Here is a 19,112-nt window from a genome sequence, read left to right as displayed (position 1 = left end):
TCAGTCCCTCTCTCAGACCTCCATCTCTCTTTGAGATACAAACATTTTTTTTCTTCTCCCTTTTATCACAATTGAGAAAACTTGATCTAGTGTATTATGATCAACTTATGACTAAGTGGGTTTCCTTAACTTGAGAGGCACAAGGTTGACTTATGTCACATTGTGACATGGATTCAAACTTATAAAACTATCTTGATCGTCATTTAGAGTATGAAAATAAAAGGATGACTTGAAAACACCTAAAATAATACTGTGGTAATCTAAAATCAAAGTAGCATTAGATGTAAGAACAGTGAACATTTTGTGTGTCTTATCCCACCTGAGACTTTCTTAGTAACTGAAAAGATATTCTCTGGTAGCTGATGGTAAGAAATGCTTAGGAATAGCATGAAGTTGTTTGTGAAAATTAATGACTGTTTCTGGGACAGGATGACAGCAAACATCTCAGAATGATAAGACAATTTGGTTCTAATAAGAATCCAATTACTTCATGAAAATTATATATAGTCTTAATAATACTTCAACTGAGTAAAATCCTTAGTACCTGCCACATGTCTACCGTATCACAGGACCTTTGTAAATATACACCATTTCCCACAGTCTTTACAACCTTTTCTATAGGTTAACTGTAATTATTCCCACTTTGTAGAAGAAACTTGGATTCAGAAAGGCTAAATTAAAATTGCCTCCAATCTCAAATCAGAAGCGACAAACCTTATTAGTCTGTGAAGTGGACTGGAGTGGAATGAAAATGCAAAAGATTTGCTACATGTCCGTATATACTTAAGCTGTATTTATATATTTTCAAGAGTGTTTCCTGCTAGATAGTGGCTTCAGATCAATTTGTTCATCTCTTGCTTTTCAGATTCCTTACCTTCTTTTACTCCTCTTTTCCTATTGTCTAATGATCACCTACATGGTTCACATAAAGAGGCTTTGTTCAGCCTACCCTAGAACTAAATGCATAAAGGTATTCATTTAATATTCTCTGATAATAATGACAAGGAAAGCCAGAGGTTAGAGATGCCAACAGGAAGACAGGGTGACATGAGAGTATAACCTGAAGTTTGACATAGTGAGAAATTCACACAGGGGAAAGTAATATTTCTTTCCTGTGCAAACCTGAGTAGCTTCATGGGTTTCTAAATTTTATGAATCCTTGAATATTGTAGAAATTGAAGCTGGAAGAAAACTTTGAGTTAATTTAGTCACTATTATGGACTGAATTCTGCTCTCCCAATCTGACATATGAAACCCCTAAATCCCAATAAGACTATATTTTGAAATAGGGACTTTAAAGAGGTAATTAGGGTTATATGAAAGGTGCTCTTATAAGAAGAGAAAGAGACGCGTGGGATGCGTATACACAGAGCAAATGCCATGTGAGGAGATAGTGAGAAGGTAGTCATCTGCAAGCCAGGAGAGAGGCCCAGCTGGCTCCTTTATCTTAGACTTCCAGCCTCAATAGATCTGTGAGGGAAAAAAATAGTAATTCTGTTGTTTAAGCCATCCAATCTCTGGTATTTTGTTATGGAAGCTCTAGGAAACTCAAACACTTGCTTCATATTTCACTAAAGTTAAAATCATGACCTAAGTGAAAATAATTTGTTCAAAGGTTCAAAGCCAGCAAAGAATCATAATGTAATATGTATTTAGTGCACTATTATACCACACATCATTTGGGGTGGATTGTAATGACTATTGTTTTATTTTGTCCTTCATAAGGCCTATATTTATTTAATTATTCAGGTAATTTATAAAACCAATTGCCCTTAAATTTAAATAAATCTATTTATTCTTTTGTTCAATAATGCTTGGTATATTTGAAGAATAAAACATGAGCAAAATAAACATAATATTTGACCTTATAAGCCCGAAAACCTAAGAAAACTTTTATAAGCTGACCTGGATTCACGTTAAGTCATGTTTCTATCTGTTCTCTCATCTGTGATCTGAAATAAAGGGTGGGAGCTGCTTAGACAGGTTTTCTCCAGTCATTTGCCATGGGTGGAAATTCATCCTGGTTTTGCTTTTCATGGGAGTAGAGGTAAGTGGTGTGAAAAAAACAAGGAATGCTTGTACTGGAAAATAATTAGCAAGAACTTGATTGAATACTCTGTTAGAGAGTAATGAATTTTCTACTGAACATGCTATGTATAGCAAAAAAAAATTTAAGCAATTTTTCCACACCATCTTTTAATTTTAAACTTCTGATTATGAAACACAAGGAACAATACAAAAGTTTAAATAAAAAGGATATAATTTACCTGCAAGCACTCATTGATTTAACATTCATATATCAGAAAATAGAATACTGTTAATGTCTCCTACTGTTTCTTTTTTCAGGGTTTCATGATAATCCTTGTAGAGATGCCCACCTCTTTTCCTAGGTATATCATTTTCTTTGAAGCTACTGTGAAAGGAATTGTGTTTTTGATTAACTTCTCATCTTGGCTGTTGTTGGCATATACAACAATGTTGTTGACATTGATTTTATACCCTGAGATGTTACTGTACTTCTCGATCACTTCTAGGAGTCTTGTGGTTGAGTCTTTGGGATTCTGTAAGTATAAACTCATATCATTGGTGAAGAGGGAGAGTTTCACGACCTCTGCCCCCATTTGAATGTCCTTTATATCCTTCTCTTCCTGACTGCATTAGATAGAACTTCCAGCTCCATGTTGAATAGAAGTGACGTTAGCAGACATCCTTGTCTGATTCCAGTTCTAAGTGGAAAAACATGCAATTTTACTCCATTCACTACGATATTAGCTATGGGGTTGTCATAAATGGCTTCAATGAGTTTAAGAAATGTGCCACCTATGCCTATTTTCTTCAGTTTTCTTGTTAGAAAAGAGTGTTGAATTTTATCGAATGCTTTTTTTGCATCTATTGAGAGGATCGTATGGTCTTTGTTATTGCTTCAATTGATATGGTGAATACAATTATAGATTTGTGTATGTTAAATGAGCCTTGCATCCATGGGATAAAGCCTACTTGATCATGACACATAAATTTTTATGTGTAGCTGCACTCTAGACACATTCTTTTTGGTAAAGTATCACAAGAATGGAAAAGCAAGAATCCAATGTACTCAATTTTAATATGAAGCTAGTACAAGTCTAATACATGCCTACATAAGAGAAAAGCTCAAATCAATTCAAGGGAGAGAGTGCGTATGAGGGAGCAGGGAAATAGGAGGAGAGTTGGGGATGGGTGTGCTCAAACTTAGTGAGCACAACGTTAGAGTGTATGGCACATTTCTTGCAGGCAGGACATAATTTTAAGAGGGTTTCCTTAACAAATGGAAACAATAAAACCTAATTCATTGCACCCTAAATTAGCCTAAAACAATAATAAAACACAATACTACATTTTTTCCCCCTGTAACTGGATAGTTTTTCCCTGGAAAAGTAACCACTACTCTGATTGTATGGTAATTGGGTCCTTGTTGATTTCATTTTCTTTATAGTTTCACATATAACTTGCAGCACCATGCACTTTAATTTTGCTTATTTTTTGGAGTTTATGGGAAGAAAATCATACTATCTGAGTTCTTTATTATCTACTTTTATTCATTCAAAATCATATTTTTGAGATTTTTGCCAGGTTAATTTATGTATATTTTATTTATTTATTTGTTATATGATATTATGTGTTTATACTGTAGTTCATGATTAATGGACATGGTTAATTTCTAATTTTAGAAAATATGAATACTTCTACCTGGGCATTCTTAACACATGTTGTGTCGCTTGGTGTACATGTGCATTAATTTACTTAGGAACATAATTGATAAATCATAAAAACTTCATTGACTTTCTTGAAAGCTGAAATATTTTCTGAAGTGTTTGGAGTTGGATACAATAACACCACCAGTATACCAGAGTGCTAGCACCTCATGTCCTTGGTATGGTCAGTCACCAAGTATGTTTTTTCAGCCTGATGCACATATATTTTATCTGATTTTAGTTCTAATTTTTATTGTCCTAACTATTGATGAGGCTGAATAACTTCTCATATTTTACAGGTCATTTGATAACTCTCTCTTCTGAAGTGTATATTCAGATTTTTTTTTTTGACTCATGCTATTTTTCGTATGAATTCAAAGGCATATTCTGAATATGAGCCATTTAAAAAAATATATTATAAATATATACTCCCAGTTGTGACATGCCTTTACCACTTTTTTTTTTTTAGTATTCCTGAACACCTGCACAAACACTCTAAAGAATGTCTTTTGATAAATAGGATTTCTTCATTTTAATGTTGAGAACATTGAGCTGGGCTTGGGTGAAGCTAAGCCACTTCAAGTTTGTGGGACAGAGTAACAGAGAGAAGATCGCTACCCAGATAGGAAGAGTTCTGGTGGTTTTTAGGAAGTGTCCTGCAAGCCCGTGGCTGAAAACAGAGCAACATACGCATTCAGATTTTTATCAGGGCTTAGAATAGAACCACCTAGAAAGAACGGACACAACAATTCTTGGGGAAAAATATGCCCATTAACTTTTGTTCTCAGCAGTGATAGAAGAAAAACATGATAGTGAACAAAATGTTGAGAAGGGCATTAAAGTATGTATAAGCAAACTTTTTTAGTAAATAGTAATTTATTTATTTTTTTGTTTGTTTGGGGTTGTATAGTCTTCATAGAAACTTTTCAATTCTGAATTACAGCACAAAGGCAAACTCAGGCAACATGTAAATAAATGAGCATGGTATTGGTGGTGGAGGTAGTGGTGGGGGTTCAAAGACTCTAGTATGCCTACCTCTGGATCAAATGTTGCTCCAGTTTACCATAAAAAGTTTAAAAGCAAGTCCTGAAATGATCAAATTCTCCAAGTAACTTAACTCTATCACAAAATAGAGCACAAGAATATTTAAAATAATGCAAATATATCCAGCAACTGAAACTGCCCTTTAAAAAATTATGTAGGGCCATAAGTTGAGAACTTTGCAGAAGTATAGGCATAGTTAAAAAATAGCTAGCCATCATTTCGTAGCTTATCTTCCTGTAATTGCTTATTGCTCAAAAGTCCTAAAACTGGCAATTGTTAAGATTTCTAGCTTTCCAAATTTTTCCTATAGATAATACCACTATTGAAACCTTAGGCTGGCCTTTGAGATATTCTGGTGGACAAACTGAAGCCAAGCAACCAGTGACTCATACCAAGGAACTGATTCACTGGTTCTGTGACCCCCACTCAGGAACTAACTCAGCACAAGAAAACAATTTCTATACTCCTGTGATTTCACCCACAACATAACCAATCAGCAGTGCCAATTTCCTAGCCTCATACCTGCCAAACTATTTTTTAAAGTAACTAACCTCCAAACTCTTGGGGAGATGAAATTGAGAAATTTCTCATGTCTGCTCACTTGGCTACCTAGTGACTATTAAACTTTTTCGCTGCTGAAACACCTGTAGTCTCAGTGTATTGGCTTCCTTCTGTGCAGTGGAACAAACACAACCAGTAAATAAAAATTAGTACCAAGAATCAATATGGAACAATTTGCTGGCATAAAAATAAATGGCAAATTATAAACTATAATGAGAAAAAAATCAAGTTAATTGACCGTTACCCCCAAATAAAAGGTATTATAGAATTAGAAGACAAAGATATTAAAACTAGTATTAACTAGTATTGAAACTATATTCCATATTCTTAAGATTGCAGGGGAAAGACTGAGCATATGAAATAGAGCCATAGAAAATATAATAACAGTTAAATCAGACTTCTAGTAATACAAAAGTAAAAATTCTGATATGAAAAATAAGCTAGATGGTATATACAGAAAATTAGATTGGGAAAGAAAAACTATTCAGAGTGCAACATCAAGAGAAAAAAGGGTAAAAGAAATGAAGAATGCCTGTGGGTTGGAGCTTTAAGCAGACTAATACAAGGTATGGAGTCCACAAAAGAAAAGAAATGGACAGAAGGCAGAAAAGTGTATTTAAAAGTATGTAAACGTATATAAATAACCTGCCTTTTTTTTTTTTTTGAAAATTTTAGTTTTAATGAAAGCTATGAAATCTTAGATGCAAGAATCTAATGAACTCTGAGGTAATGAAATGCAAAGACAAGCACAAAGATAAATCCTAAAAGTAGACAAAGAGCAAAGGTCTAATGCCTCCCTGGGATCAAATGTAATAACAAAAGACTTATCATTGGAAACTATGCAAACTATAAACCACTGAAGCAATAGAAAATAAAAGTCTATTATAATCTATTCACAAGTAAAATATCTTATAAATTAAGTTGTGAAATAAAGACTTTTGGGCCATATAAATATTGACAGAATTCATTTCTTGGAGGCCTGCACTACAAGAAATGTTAAAGAAGTATTTCAGGGATAAAGCAAAAAAAAAAAAAATAAATAAATTATACTTAAATGAGGTTCCTCATAAAAGAATGAAGAGCCATAAAATGTAAAATGTGGGTAAATGTAATATTTTCATTTTTTGAAAAAAATTAAAATATTTTAGTTTAATTTATAAATTTTATGACTTTAGAAATAAAATATAGTATACAGTTACTCAAAAAATAGTAGAGCAGAAGTAGAAGAATAATGTCTTAGGTTTATATTCTATAACCAAATTTGTTAGATATGTTTAGAGGTAGACTGTGACTTATCACAATTTAAATATGTGTACTAAGTGATCTTCTATAGAAATTTTATTTTATTTTTTTATTTTTATTAAACCATAGCTGTGTACATTAGTATGATTGTGGGGCACCATACACTTGGTTCATAGATCGTTTGACACATTTTCATCACATTAGTTAACATAGCTTTTGTAGCATTTTCTTAGTTATTTTGCTAAGACCTTTACATTCCACATTTACTAGGATTCACATATACCCTTGTAAGATGCACCACAGGTGTAATCCCATTAATCTCCCTCCTTCCCCCTCCCTCCTCTCCCTTTCCCCTTTCTCCCTATTCTTAGGTTATAACTGGGATATAGCTTTCATGTGAAGGTCCTACATTAGTTTCATAATAAGGGTGAGTACATTGGGTACTTTTTCTTCCATTCTTGAGACACTTTACTAAGAAGAATATGTTCCAGCTCCATCCATGTAAACATGAAAGAGGTAAAGTCTCCATCTTTCTTTAAGGCTGCATAATATTCCATGGTGTACATATACCACAATTTATTGATCCATTCGTGGATCGATGGGCACTTGGCCTTTTTCCATGACTTAGCAATTATGAATAGGGCTGAAATAAATATTCTGATACAAATATCTTTGTTATGGTGTGATTTTTGGTCTTAATAGTTACATCTGATAATCTGACAAAGGATTAAATAATAGTCAAGATGTAGCAATTGCCTAAAGATATATACGAGAACAAAGAAGGAGAATAATGGTCCAGAAATAGATGAATACATATGTGGTCATGATGTTTAGGAAGAGTACCAGAACACTGAGGAAAGGATAATCTTTACAACAAATGGTCTAGAACAAGCAAATATCCAAATTAACCCTCAATTTTTACCTCACGCCGTATGTCAAGATTTGCTCAAAATGAATCACAGAAGTATATATAAGAATTAAAATCATAAAATTTCTAAAAGAAAACAAAAGAAAGTCTTGTGACTTTAGTTTGGCCATATTTTTGTGAACCAGATACCCCCCCAAACCTGAATTATAAACAGAAAAAAATCAGTAAATCTGACTTTGTCAAAATTAAAAATAGTCAATTCAGAGGATAACATGGCAAATGAAAGGGCAAACCATACACAGGGACAAAATATTTTCCAAAGTATTTATTAGAAAAAGGAATTTTAAAAGGAATATTTAAAAATTTGTAATGTATATATATATAGAAACTAAACACATAAACATATAATCAAAAACAATGAATTTGGCAAGGATGCAAAAAGAAAGGAATGCTTATATATTATTGTTGACACTGAAAATTACTATTTAATATGGTCTTTATGGAAAATTACTGAAAATTACTATTTAATATGGTCTTTATGGAACAAAATTTGGAGATTTCTCAGAGAAACAGATACCACTATTGGGCATCTACCCAAAGAAAAAGAAGTTATTTTACCAAAATGACACCAGCACTTGAATGCTTATTGCAGCACAATGCACAGTTAAAAAGATGTTGAAGAAACTTAAGTGCTCACCAATACATGAGCGGATTGAGAAAATGTGGTATATACTATATATACACACCATGGAGTACTACTCAGCCATAGAAAGGAATGAAATGATATCTTTTGCAGCAATATGAATGGAATTAGAGACCATTATCCTAAGTGAAGTATCATAGGAATGGAGAAACAAACATTGCATGCACTGTCTGATAATTGGAAGCTTAAGTTGGGATACACAGGCACAAAGAAATATCAAGGTCATAAGGAATCAAGAAAGGGGAAGAGGGAGGAGAGGGGTAAAAACCTATCTATTTGGTAGAATGAACACTATTAGGGTATGACTCTAAAAAGAATTATTCTGAATAAAGGAAGCCAGACCAAAAATAAAATAGTATATAAGATATAATTTTATTTAAATAAAATTCTAGTACCTCCTAATAACAGGGATGAGGATGAGATAGAAGTGGGAAGGGAAAGGGATTACAAAGGGGCATTGTGGAGAAGTTTATGCATACCGTAACCATGGTTTCACTTGTGCTATCATGTAAAAAACTATTGAAAAACAGTACACTTTATATATGCACAATCTATTGTTCTACATCTATGAAAATTAAATAAAAATATCACCCTACATCTCACCTAAGGTTCTTTCCATCTCCCTACTGCATATAAACTCATCATTCTCCCACTCATTTTTCATAGCATTTCCAGTTGTCCATTGCTTCACTAAAAACTGTTTCAGAACACACCAGGTTAAGACATTGACATTTATTTTCTCATGACTGCAATTGGGCAAGAATTAGGGTGTGGACAGCTTACCTCTGCTCTAGTAAAAACCACCTGGAGCAGCTCAGAGTTGGAGAGTTGGAATCATCTGAAGACCCATCACTCACATGTCTGATAGCTCTTGCTCCCTGTTGGCTGAGGGGATAACTATATTACCTTCCATGATATAACCTCAGAAAGCATTCAGTGTCACTTCAGTAATATTTTATTTTTCAAAGAAAATCACCCCTGTTCAAAATGAGAGAAATTAGATTTCTCTATTTAATGGCTATCAGAATTTGTAGACATATTTTAAAATAACCATGTAACTGAAATCATAATTTATATTTGTGTATCAATTTTTTTTATTAAATCATAGCTGTGTACATAAATGCACTCATGGGGTACAATGTGAATTTTATATACAATTTGAAATATTTTAATCATACTGGTTAACATAGCCTTCACAGCATTTTGTCAGTTATTGTGTTAAGACATTTATATTCTACATTTAGTAAATTTCACATGTACCATTTACTTTTTGTGTTAACTTTCTGCATCTTCCATTAGTCTTAGTTAATATTTATTTATTATTGTTGGGGATTCATTGAGGGTACATGAAACCAGATTACACAGATTGCATTTGGTAGGTAAAGTCCCTCTTATACTTGTGTCTTGTCCCAAAAGGTGTGTCACACATCAAGATCCCCACCCCCCCTCCCCTCTTCCCATTCTCTGATCTTCCTTTCCCCCACCCTCCACCATGTACTAGGTCATTAATTGTCCTCATATAAAAATTGAGGACACTCTTGTGATGCTTTACTAAGAATAATTTGTTCTACTTCCACCCAGGTTAATACAAAGGATGTAAATTCTCCTTCTTTTTTAATGGATGAGTAGTATTCCATGGTCTACATACACTACAGCTTGTTAATCCATTCCTGGGGTTGGTGGGCATTTAGGCTGTTTCCACATTTTGGCAATTGTAAATTGAGCTGCAATAAACAGTCTAGTGCAAGTGTTCTTGGAAAAAAAGGATTTTTTTTCCTTCTAGGTAGATGCCCAGTAATGGGATTGCAGGATCAAATGGGAGGTCTAGCTTGAGTGCTTTGAGGTTTCTCCATACTTCCTTACAAAAAGGTTGTATTAGTTTGCAGTCTCACCAGCCGTGCAAAAGTGTTCCCTTCTCTCCACATCCACACCAGCATCTATAGTTTTGAGATTTTGTAATGTGGGCCATTCTTGCTGGGGTTAGATGATCTCTCAGGGTGGTTTTGATTTGCATTTCTCTAATAATTAGAGACAATGAACATTTTTTCATATGTTTGCTAGCCATTTGTCTGTCCTCTTTAGAGAAGGTTCTATTCGTCTATCGTGCCATGGATTGTTGGTTTTTTTCATGTGGATTAATTTGAGCTCTCTATAGATCCTAGTTATCAAGTTTTTGTGTGATTCAAAATATACACAAATTCTTTCCCATTGTATAGATTGTCTATTTGCTTTGGTTGTTGTCACCTTAGCTGCACAGAAGCTTTTTGGTTTAATTAAGTCCCACTTCTTTATTTTTGTTGTTGTTGCAATTGCCACAGAAGTCTTCTTCATGAAGTCTTTCCCCAGGCCGATATATTCAAGTATTTTTCCTATGCTTTCTTTGAGGATTTTTATTGTTTCATGCCTTAAATTTAGGTTTTTTATCCATCTTGAATCAATTTTTTGAGTGGAGAAAGGTTCAGTTTCAGTTTTTTGCATGTGGATATCCAGTTCTTCCAGCACCATTTATTGAATAAAGATTCTTTCTCCCAATGTATGTTCTTGTTTGGTTTATTAAAGATTATGTTACTGTAAAGTATTAATTTCATTTCCTAGTTTTGTATTCAATTCCAAATGTCTATGTCTCTATTTTTGTGCAAGTACCATGCTGTTTTGACCAGTATGGCCCTGTAGTACAGCCTAAAGTCTGGTATGCTGATGCCACCAGCTTTGTTTTTATTACTAAGAACTGCCTTAGCTATACAGGTTTTTTTCTGGTTCCATACAAAACAAAGAATTTTTTTTCCAAGTCTTAAAATATGATGTTGGTGTTTTAATAGGGATGGCATTGAATTGGTAGATTGCTTTGGGAGGTATAGATATTTTAACAATGTTGATTCTTCCCAGCTATGAGCATGGTTTGTTCTTCCATTTGTTAGTATCCTCTGCTATTTCTTTTTTTAGGTTTTCATAATTTTTTTTTATAGAGGTCCTTCACCTCTTTTGTTAGGTGTATTGCTAGGTATTCCATTTTCTTTGAAGCTTTGGTAAAGGCAGTTGTGTCCTTAATTAGCCTCTGATCTTGGCTGTTATTGGCATATACAAAGGCTACTGACTTGTGGACCTTGATTTTATATCCTGAGGCTTTACTGTATTTTTTGATGACTTCCAGGATTCTTGAGGTTGAGTCTTTGGGGTTTTCTAAGTATAATATTATATCATCAGCAAAGAGGGAGAGTTTGACCTCCTCTGCTCCTATTTGGATGTCCTTTATTTCCTTCTCTTGCCTGATTGTATTGGCTAGAAATTCTAGCACTATGATGAATAGTAGTGGCAGTAGAGGACAACCTTGTCTGGTTCAAGTTTTAAGTGGAAAAGCTTTCTGTTTCACTCCATTCAGTAAAATATTAGCTGTGGATTTATCATAGATAACTTCAATCAGTTTGAGAAATGTGCTACCTATACCTATACTCTTCAGTGTTCTAATTAGAAAAGGATGCTGGGGGTGGCACCTGTGGCTCAAAGGAGCAGGGCACCAGCCCCATATACCAGAGGTGGTGGGTTCAAACCCAGTCCCAGCCAAAAAACTGAAAATAAATAAATAAATAAATAAAATAAAAGAATGCTGAATTTTACCATGTCCTTTTTCTGCTTCTATTGAGAAGATCATATGGTCTTTGTTTTTGCATCTGTTGATACGGTGAATAATGTTTATGGACTTGTGTATGTTAAACTAGTCTTAGTTTTTTAAGGATAGGTATGTATATGTGTAGCAGAGTTGAAATAATTGATTAATTGATATCAGACATTTCTTAAATTTTGAGTTTTTTTCTCTATTTTCCAACAAATCAACTTACTCTGGGTATGCAGCTCTAATTATTCCATAACTATTCATACACACACACATATGTATATATACTCATTACTGTTGTTTTTGTTATTCCTAAGTTACATACAACGTTTGACAATTAAGGTTGTAAACTTGCCTCTTTATGCTTACATTGGCAGCACTGTACAGACAACTCAGTAATTTTTATTACCTTGGTATACCAGTGTATCACAGTTGTGTTCATGTTGACGCATTGTCATGTCTTGCTGAGTGTTGCCCATTTTTTGTTGTTCCCTGTTTTTGTGCACAGTTGTGAAACGTCAAAGCTTGAATTAGAGCAATAAACACATATTCATAAATTTCTTGCTAAACTTGGCAAGAGTGAAAATGAAATCATAAACATGTTAGTACAAGTTTATGGATAATGCCGTGATGAAAATGGCAGTGTATATAGGGATTAAATGTTTTTTTGAAGGGAGAGAAAGCATCATTGATAAAGACAGGTCACTATACCCAGTAAAGAGCAAAACTGATGAAAACATTGCAAAAATCCATAGACTTGTGTGTCAAAATTATCAGCTGACTGTGAAAAGCATAGCAGATCAAAGTGAACATCTGTAGAGAAACAGAAAAATCTTAACTGAAACTCTTGGCCAACAATTCATGGCTCCTCACAAGAAAGCACCAGCTCACACAGCATTATTGATGAGGGAGTTTTTAACTAGTAAACAACTATATTGGAACACCCTCCCTATTCACCTGATCTTGCCCTCAGTGACGTTTCTCTTTATTCTCTGAGAAAGAAAACTTTGAAGAGAAGATATTTTGATGACATTTAGGACATAAAGAGTAATATAATGACAATTTTGGTGGTCATTCCAGAAAAAGAGTCACAGAATTTCTTTGTAAGGTACACTAAGCTTTACTGACGTGGGTAAATAGCTTCCAAAAGGGAGTACTTTGAAGGTGACAGTGGTGAAATTCAGCAATGAAGTATGGAACACTTTTTCTAGGATGAGTTCATGAATTTAAATGTTAGACCTAATTCTAATATTAAAATCATTCTCAAATAATGAAGTAGCTTAACTGTTAAATGCTATACAATGTTTCTTTGGAATGCCCTAATTAGAAATGTGATGGTGCATATGAAAAATGAATGCAAGGTTGGGGGGGGGTGGCATCTATGGCTCAAGGGGTTAGAGCACCAGCCCCATATGCCGGAGGTGGTAAGTTCAAACCCAGCCCTGGCCAAAAACTGCAAAAAAAAAAAAAAAAAAAACACACACACACACACACAAAAGAATGCAAAGAAATCAAACCTATTTATAATTTTTTTATCCTCTACCTTCCTAATTAATGTTTTCAAGTTAAAAATATTAATATTTTCAATCCCTTTAGCATAAAAGATCCTCTTGTTCAGTTTTTTTTAGGAAATTACAGATTTGGGAGTAAAGAAGTATAGTAATATCTGAATGTTTAATTGAAAATTACTTCAAGATTATTGACATAAGGAAAAGTTTTTACCAATAATTATCACAAAAAGAATTTTGGTATGTTAATTAAAATAGTGTTTTCCTATTCCAGTTTTGTATGTTGTACTTATGAAATATAGTCAATGGAAAATATTTCCTACCTCATTCTGTTTCTGTCTTCAATTAAAAAAAAAACTAACAAATGCAAACAGTTTAACCTAATTCTTTGTACCCTCAATGAATCTGAACTAATAAATAAAAAAATGAATTGATATTAATATATCTAAAAATAAGATACATAATTGTAAATTTGGATCCAAATTCTCTTTGTAAGAATAAGAAGAATTACAAAGATTCACTAGCAAAATTTAGCTTTTATTTTATGTATGCTTTTTTTCATTTTTATTCATTACATGAGCCTGAGTTATTTAGATAAAATGACATGTTTGGGTCATAACAGCTAAAGATCTACATAATGAAAGAAATAAAATCTCTTCAAGAAATACTGCCATCTGTTCTCCATCTCAAAGGTAATTTCTTTCCCCCCAGAGATGAGGTCTTCCTACAGTGCCCAGGCTGGAGTGCAGTGGCTGTTTACTGACACATCATTGACCCCCAGCTCCTGGCCGTAAGCAATCCTCTGCCTCAGCCTCTGAAGTAGCTAAGGTTACAGGCATATGCCACTACACCTGGCTTAAAAGGTAATATTTTTAATTGCTAACAAAATTGTTCACTAACTATAAGTACTACATTTTAATAATATATACCACATTACCCATTTTACAAAAAAGCCCAATGGAGTAAACTGGCCTTTCCATTTTGTTACTCTTAATTATTAATGGAATTAAAGATATATAAATTATTTAAATTTTCAACCTTGAATTTATAGTTTTGTATTTTTAAAGGTCAACTCAGAAGGAGTTGCTCCTATCTTGTACAACAAAGCAGGGTAACCTTGAATTAAATAAAATCCCTGGTCTTCCAGAGTGCTGTTATGCAATTCGATCTACAATAGCAATGATTATTCTAGACATAGAATAATCAAGATTGTTTAATCATAAAACAAGAACGATCTTGACTGTTTGAGGGAAGTAATCATCAAGTAGTTAAGCTATAAAAACTCAACTGTGGTTGAATAGAAATAGGGGAAAATGAGGAGTTACTGATCAGCATAAAGCTTCAGTTACAAAAGATGAATGAGCTTTAGAGATTTTCTGTACAACATTGTATCTACAGTCAACAATATTATATTATACACTTACAAAGTTGTTAAGAGAGCATATCTAGTGTTAAGTATTTTACCACAACAATCTTTTTTTAAAAACTAGGAGAAACGAACTTTAGGAAATTTTCTTAACTATGTGAAGGCAGGTACATATATATGTACTTAAAAATATTTTATGCAAGTGGTATTCAAATTTACATCCACTTGCTTTTTTTCCACTACACTTACTTTGGATCCTGTATCTTACACCTTCGGGATGTACTCTCTTCGTTGAGAATGTGCAGTCCTCTGTTTCTTGCCCTATTTCAAACATGTGGGATAAAGATTCTTTAATCCTTTTTCCTCCCTTCCTTTTCTAAAAATATGACTAATTCTTTACCAGCTTCCCTAGAACCTTGATTTATGTGTCTATTGTAGTGGAATATTCATAGACTGAAATTATTTTTTAATTTTTGCCATCTTTTTCTTCTTCCTTTCCCTTAGATATTTGCACTTGTCCCCGACATAAAACATCATGAATATATATTCTATTCCTTAGAGTTTTTAACAGATATTTTAATGCTATCATTTTAAACAGATCGATTTCCATCCTATTAATGGCATGTATTTGGAACATTAAACAAGAGCTTTTCTTTCACAAAGTAGTACTTTTATACAATTCTGTCAACATGCATTCATTCCCTTCCCACAATGGTTATTTTTGCTTTATTTGAGTTGAAACATGGATTAAAAAATCAACAGCATAGTTATTTACTATTTTTCTCATTTACCCTCCTTTCCTGGGTCAAATGCTTAAATTGTCAAAAAAATTGTCTGTGGTTCCTGTGGTGCAAAATAATGTCTCAGTGGAACCATAAATCTTATTGTTGTGAATAAACTACAAGAAGCTGACACAAGAAATTACATGCCAGTCTTAACCTTAGTTTTTCTCCATTTTATTCTTTTGATTGCTCTATTTATGTTTGAACCTTTTTCATCCATTAAAATGTTAGCCCAGATTTATTACTGGCTTAATATACACTTATATGTTTTTGGTGATATTTTATTTCCTTGTTTCTCATTCTTATATACATATGCGTTACTTTATTGAGTTTTTACTTGTGCCTCTCTGAGGTGTTCTGTACATGTTGTAACTATGATCAGACTAATGCTATTTTAAAAAGCTTTGACTTGATTTTTTTTTTTGACCATTTATAGCATTTAACCTGAATGGAATGGTAATGTTTTATTTTATTAAAATAAAATTATTTTATTTATTTATTTTATTAAACCAGATTTAAGTAAAAAGTTTAAAAAAGATGTTTAATTAGTCCCCATTGAATAGTGGGGACTCAAATTCAATATAAATTTTTTCACATATATTGATAATGTATTTACACTGTCATATTTGTGATAGCTAAAAATCACACTTTAATAAATGAAAACAGTTCTTAAAATTTAATTATTCTATTCCATCTAACCATCCTTTCTATTCTTTAGTCCCTCTCTTTTGTTTTATGTTTCCAGACCAAGTAAGGAATAGGTTACACCTTGTTTATCACATCCTCCAGGTTCTTCTCAAATTCTCCAGCACAATGACTTGGGAAAAATTTATAATGTTTAGTGCTCAGTAATAATGATGGTCTCTGATTTCTAATACATGTTATCTCTTCTTTATCCTTGGTTCATTTGGCTGGCAATTTACTTTCACCCCTATGTCACTAAAATAGACTTTAAATTTTATTTAACCAAGCTCACAAACAATATGTGAGGCACAACTGCATCAGAATGTCTCCTATTCACAAACTATCTTGTTACTTTCTTAAATTTCAATGGCTTTCATTAAATCATTGCCTGTACTCTCTGATTGGTACACTTTCAATTTTATATGTGATATTTATTTTTTTATTATTTTTACTTGATGGTAAGCTTTTAAGAATTCTTTATTTCTCTACATCTTTTTCCAAGATTCTGGTAATATTTTTTTTTTTTTTTGGCTGGGGCTGGGTTTGAACCCACCACCTCTGGCATATGGGACCGGCGCCCTACCCACTGAGCCACAGGCGCCGCCCGATTCTGGTAATATTTTAATTTTGAATTCAGTATAATTTAGCTTCAAATTCTGATTGCAGATATAATGAAGTAATAATTAATTCCACTGTCCCAGAGTTTCCCGCCCACTGTAAATAACTATAACTGGACAGAATATGTAAGACCAATACTTTCAGGAATTCGCAGTGCAGACAAGGTGGATACCGCAGGACTTGTGAAGTTCAGGAGGCAGTGTTCAGAGTTTGGGGTTGGTGAAATATTGAAATTTGTGGTGTGGGATACTAGACTTGGAGTTCTGTGGGGTGTTAAATAGATGATGTGGGAGGACTTGCAAGTTCTTAACTGAGGACTGGGCCACACATATTCAGAGAAGTACTCTGTGAGGGAAATAGACAGCAGGTGACACAAGGCTGAGAGCTGAAAAGACTTGTTTGCATGACAGAGTAATGTTGAAGTGTTGGCCTATTTGTAATGCATGAACCTTGGACATTTAGTGAATAAACCATAAAGGCCATGTTATAGAGGCAAAAAACATAGCCAAGTCATGATGTAAAACTGACATTTAAACCAAAAGAGACTAGCTCCTAAGAGAAACTAAATGAAGCCTAATAGGCTCAAGAGGATTATCTAATAATTTACCTGCTTACCACAACGAAACTCAAGACCCTTACAATGAAGTCAAAGTAATCTAAACCTAAAATGATATATCATTATGAAGTCCAGCATATGACAAAAAGCCTGTAGACATGTACAAATATTTTTTAGATCTAAAGATCTAAAGATGCAAAAATATGTGACATAATTTTTTTTAAAGTTATAGACACCAAGATATTCCAGATGTTGCAATTGATAGATAAGGACCTTAAAATAGCTACAATAATATATTCATAGACTTAAAAGTAAAATTAGACTTGATAAATGAGTATAATGTAACAAATAGATCAAAGGGAAATCCTAGAATTAAAAAATTTAGTTTCAAAATGAAAAATTTATTAAATGTATTTGATAGGAAATTGGATATTACAGAAGCAAGTCCTATTTAAATCTTAATAATATTCTCCAACCTGAAGATGAGGGAGAAAAAATAAATATTACAAAAAAATTGTTCAGTGATTCAGTTACCTGTGGAATAATCAAGAGGTACAATAAATGTATTGAGGGAGACATAGAAAGGAAAATGAAAGAGAATGGGACAGAAAAAAATTGAAAATATAATGAGTGACTACTTCCTAAATTTTGTGAAAATGATCAACTTAAGATTTAATCTGCAATTTCTAAATATTTATATGTGTGAGATATATAATTTATACATATATATAAATTTATCAGAAAATAATAGGTCTATGAAAATAACACCCCAACCCACAATGCTGAATATATATATATATATCAAAGAAAAACAAAAATCTTAAAAGAAGAAAAAGAGAAAAGATATATTACCTACAGAAGCCAAATGAAATTAAGAATGTCTGATGTAACATAGTAACACTGGATGCAGGAAATCAAAGGAAGAGCATATTTAAAATAAAAAAAGAAAAGATAAAACCCCAAACCTGTCAATCTATCTTTGTAGCAATTGCTAATTAAAGTCAACCAAAAATTGAGATAAAGGCATCTAAGAGAATTTTTCTGTATCAGTTCTGAACAAAAAGAAATCAAAATTTTAAAAAAAGTTCTTTAGCCTAGAATTCACATTCAATAGAAAACTAAATCTATAGAAAGGAATAAAAAGATTTCCCTTTGATCTATTTTCGTAATGATAAATATGTGAGCAACGTAAGACTATTTTGTGTTTTCATTTTAATTTCTTTAATAGGAAACAGAGTTTTAAGAAAAATAAATCTTTCTGGAATTTATAACACATACTGATGTAAAATAAATCACAATGAAAACAAAAGCAATAAGAGGTTTAATAATTAAACTGTTATAAATTTCTCACAATTAACCTGAAGTATTATAACACAAATTATACTATATAGACTGCAATATAAATTTAAGTTTTCATATTGTAATCTCTAAAACAAATACTTACAGAGAATAAAGAATCAACAGAGGAAATAAAATACAGTAGAATATCTAAAGTATTTGATTAACCTAAATGAAGGTACCAACAAAACAAAACAAAACAAAAATAGATACAGAGATTAAATAAATAGTGAGATGATAGACAACTCCAATTGAAAGGGAGATTTGTCTATGTTTACACTCTGCAATTCAAACAACAAATCTGTTAACTACACCTGCTGCAATAACCATTAGCCCACACTGCATTAGCCCTCAATGCAGAGGGCATTTTTCCTATACCTGCTCTTATTTCTGAAAAGCCTAGATGAAGAATCGACTCTGACCCACTGTGCAAAATCATCTCCATTTGCTCGAGGTCTGAGAATCAACTGATCCTATAAAGCCTGAATATCCTGAGGATTT

This window comes from Nycticebus coucang, chromosome 11 (assembly GCF_027406575.1).
Source record: "Nycticebus coucang isolate mNycCou1 chromosome 11, mNycCou1.pri, whole genome shotgun sequence".
Classification (NCBI taxonomy): domain Eukaryota; kingdom Metazoa; phylum Chordata; class Mammalia; order Primates; family Lorisidae; genus Nycticebus; species Nycticebus coucang.
This window is presented reverse-complemented; position numbering follows the sequence as displayed.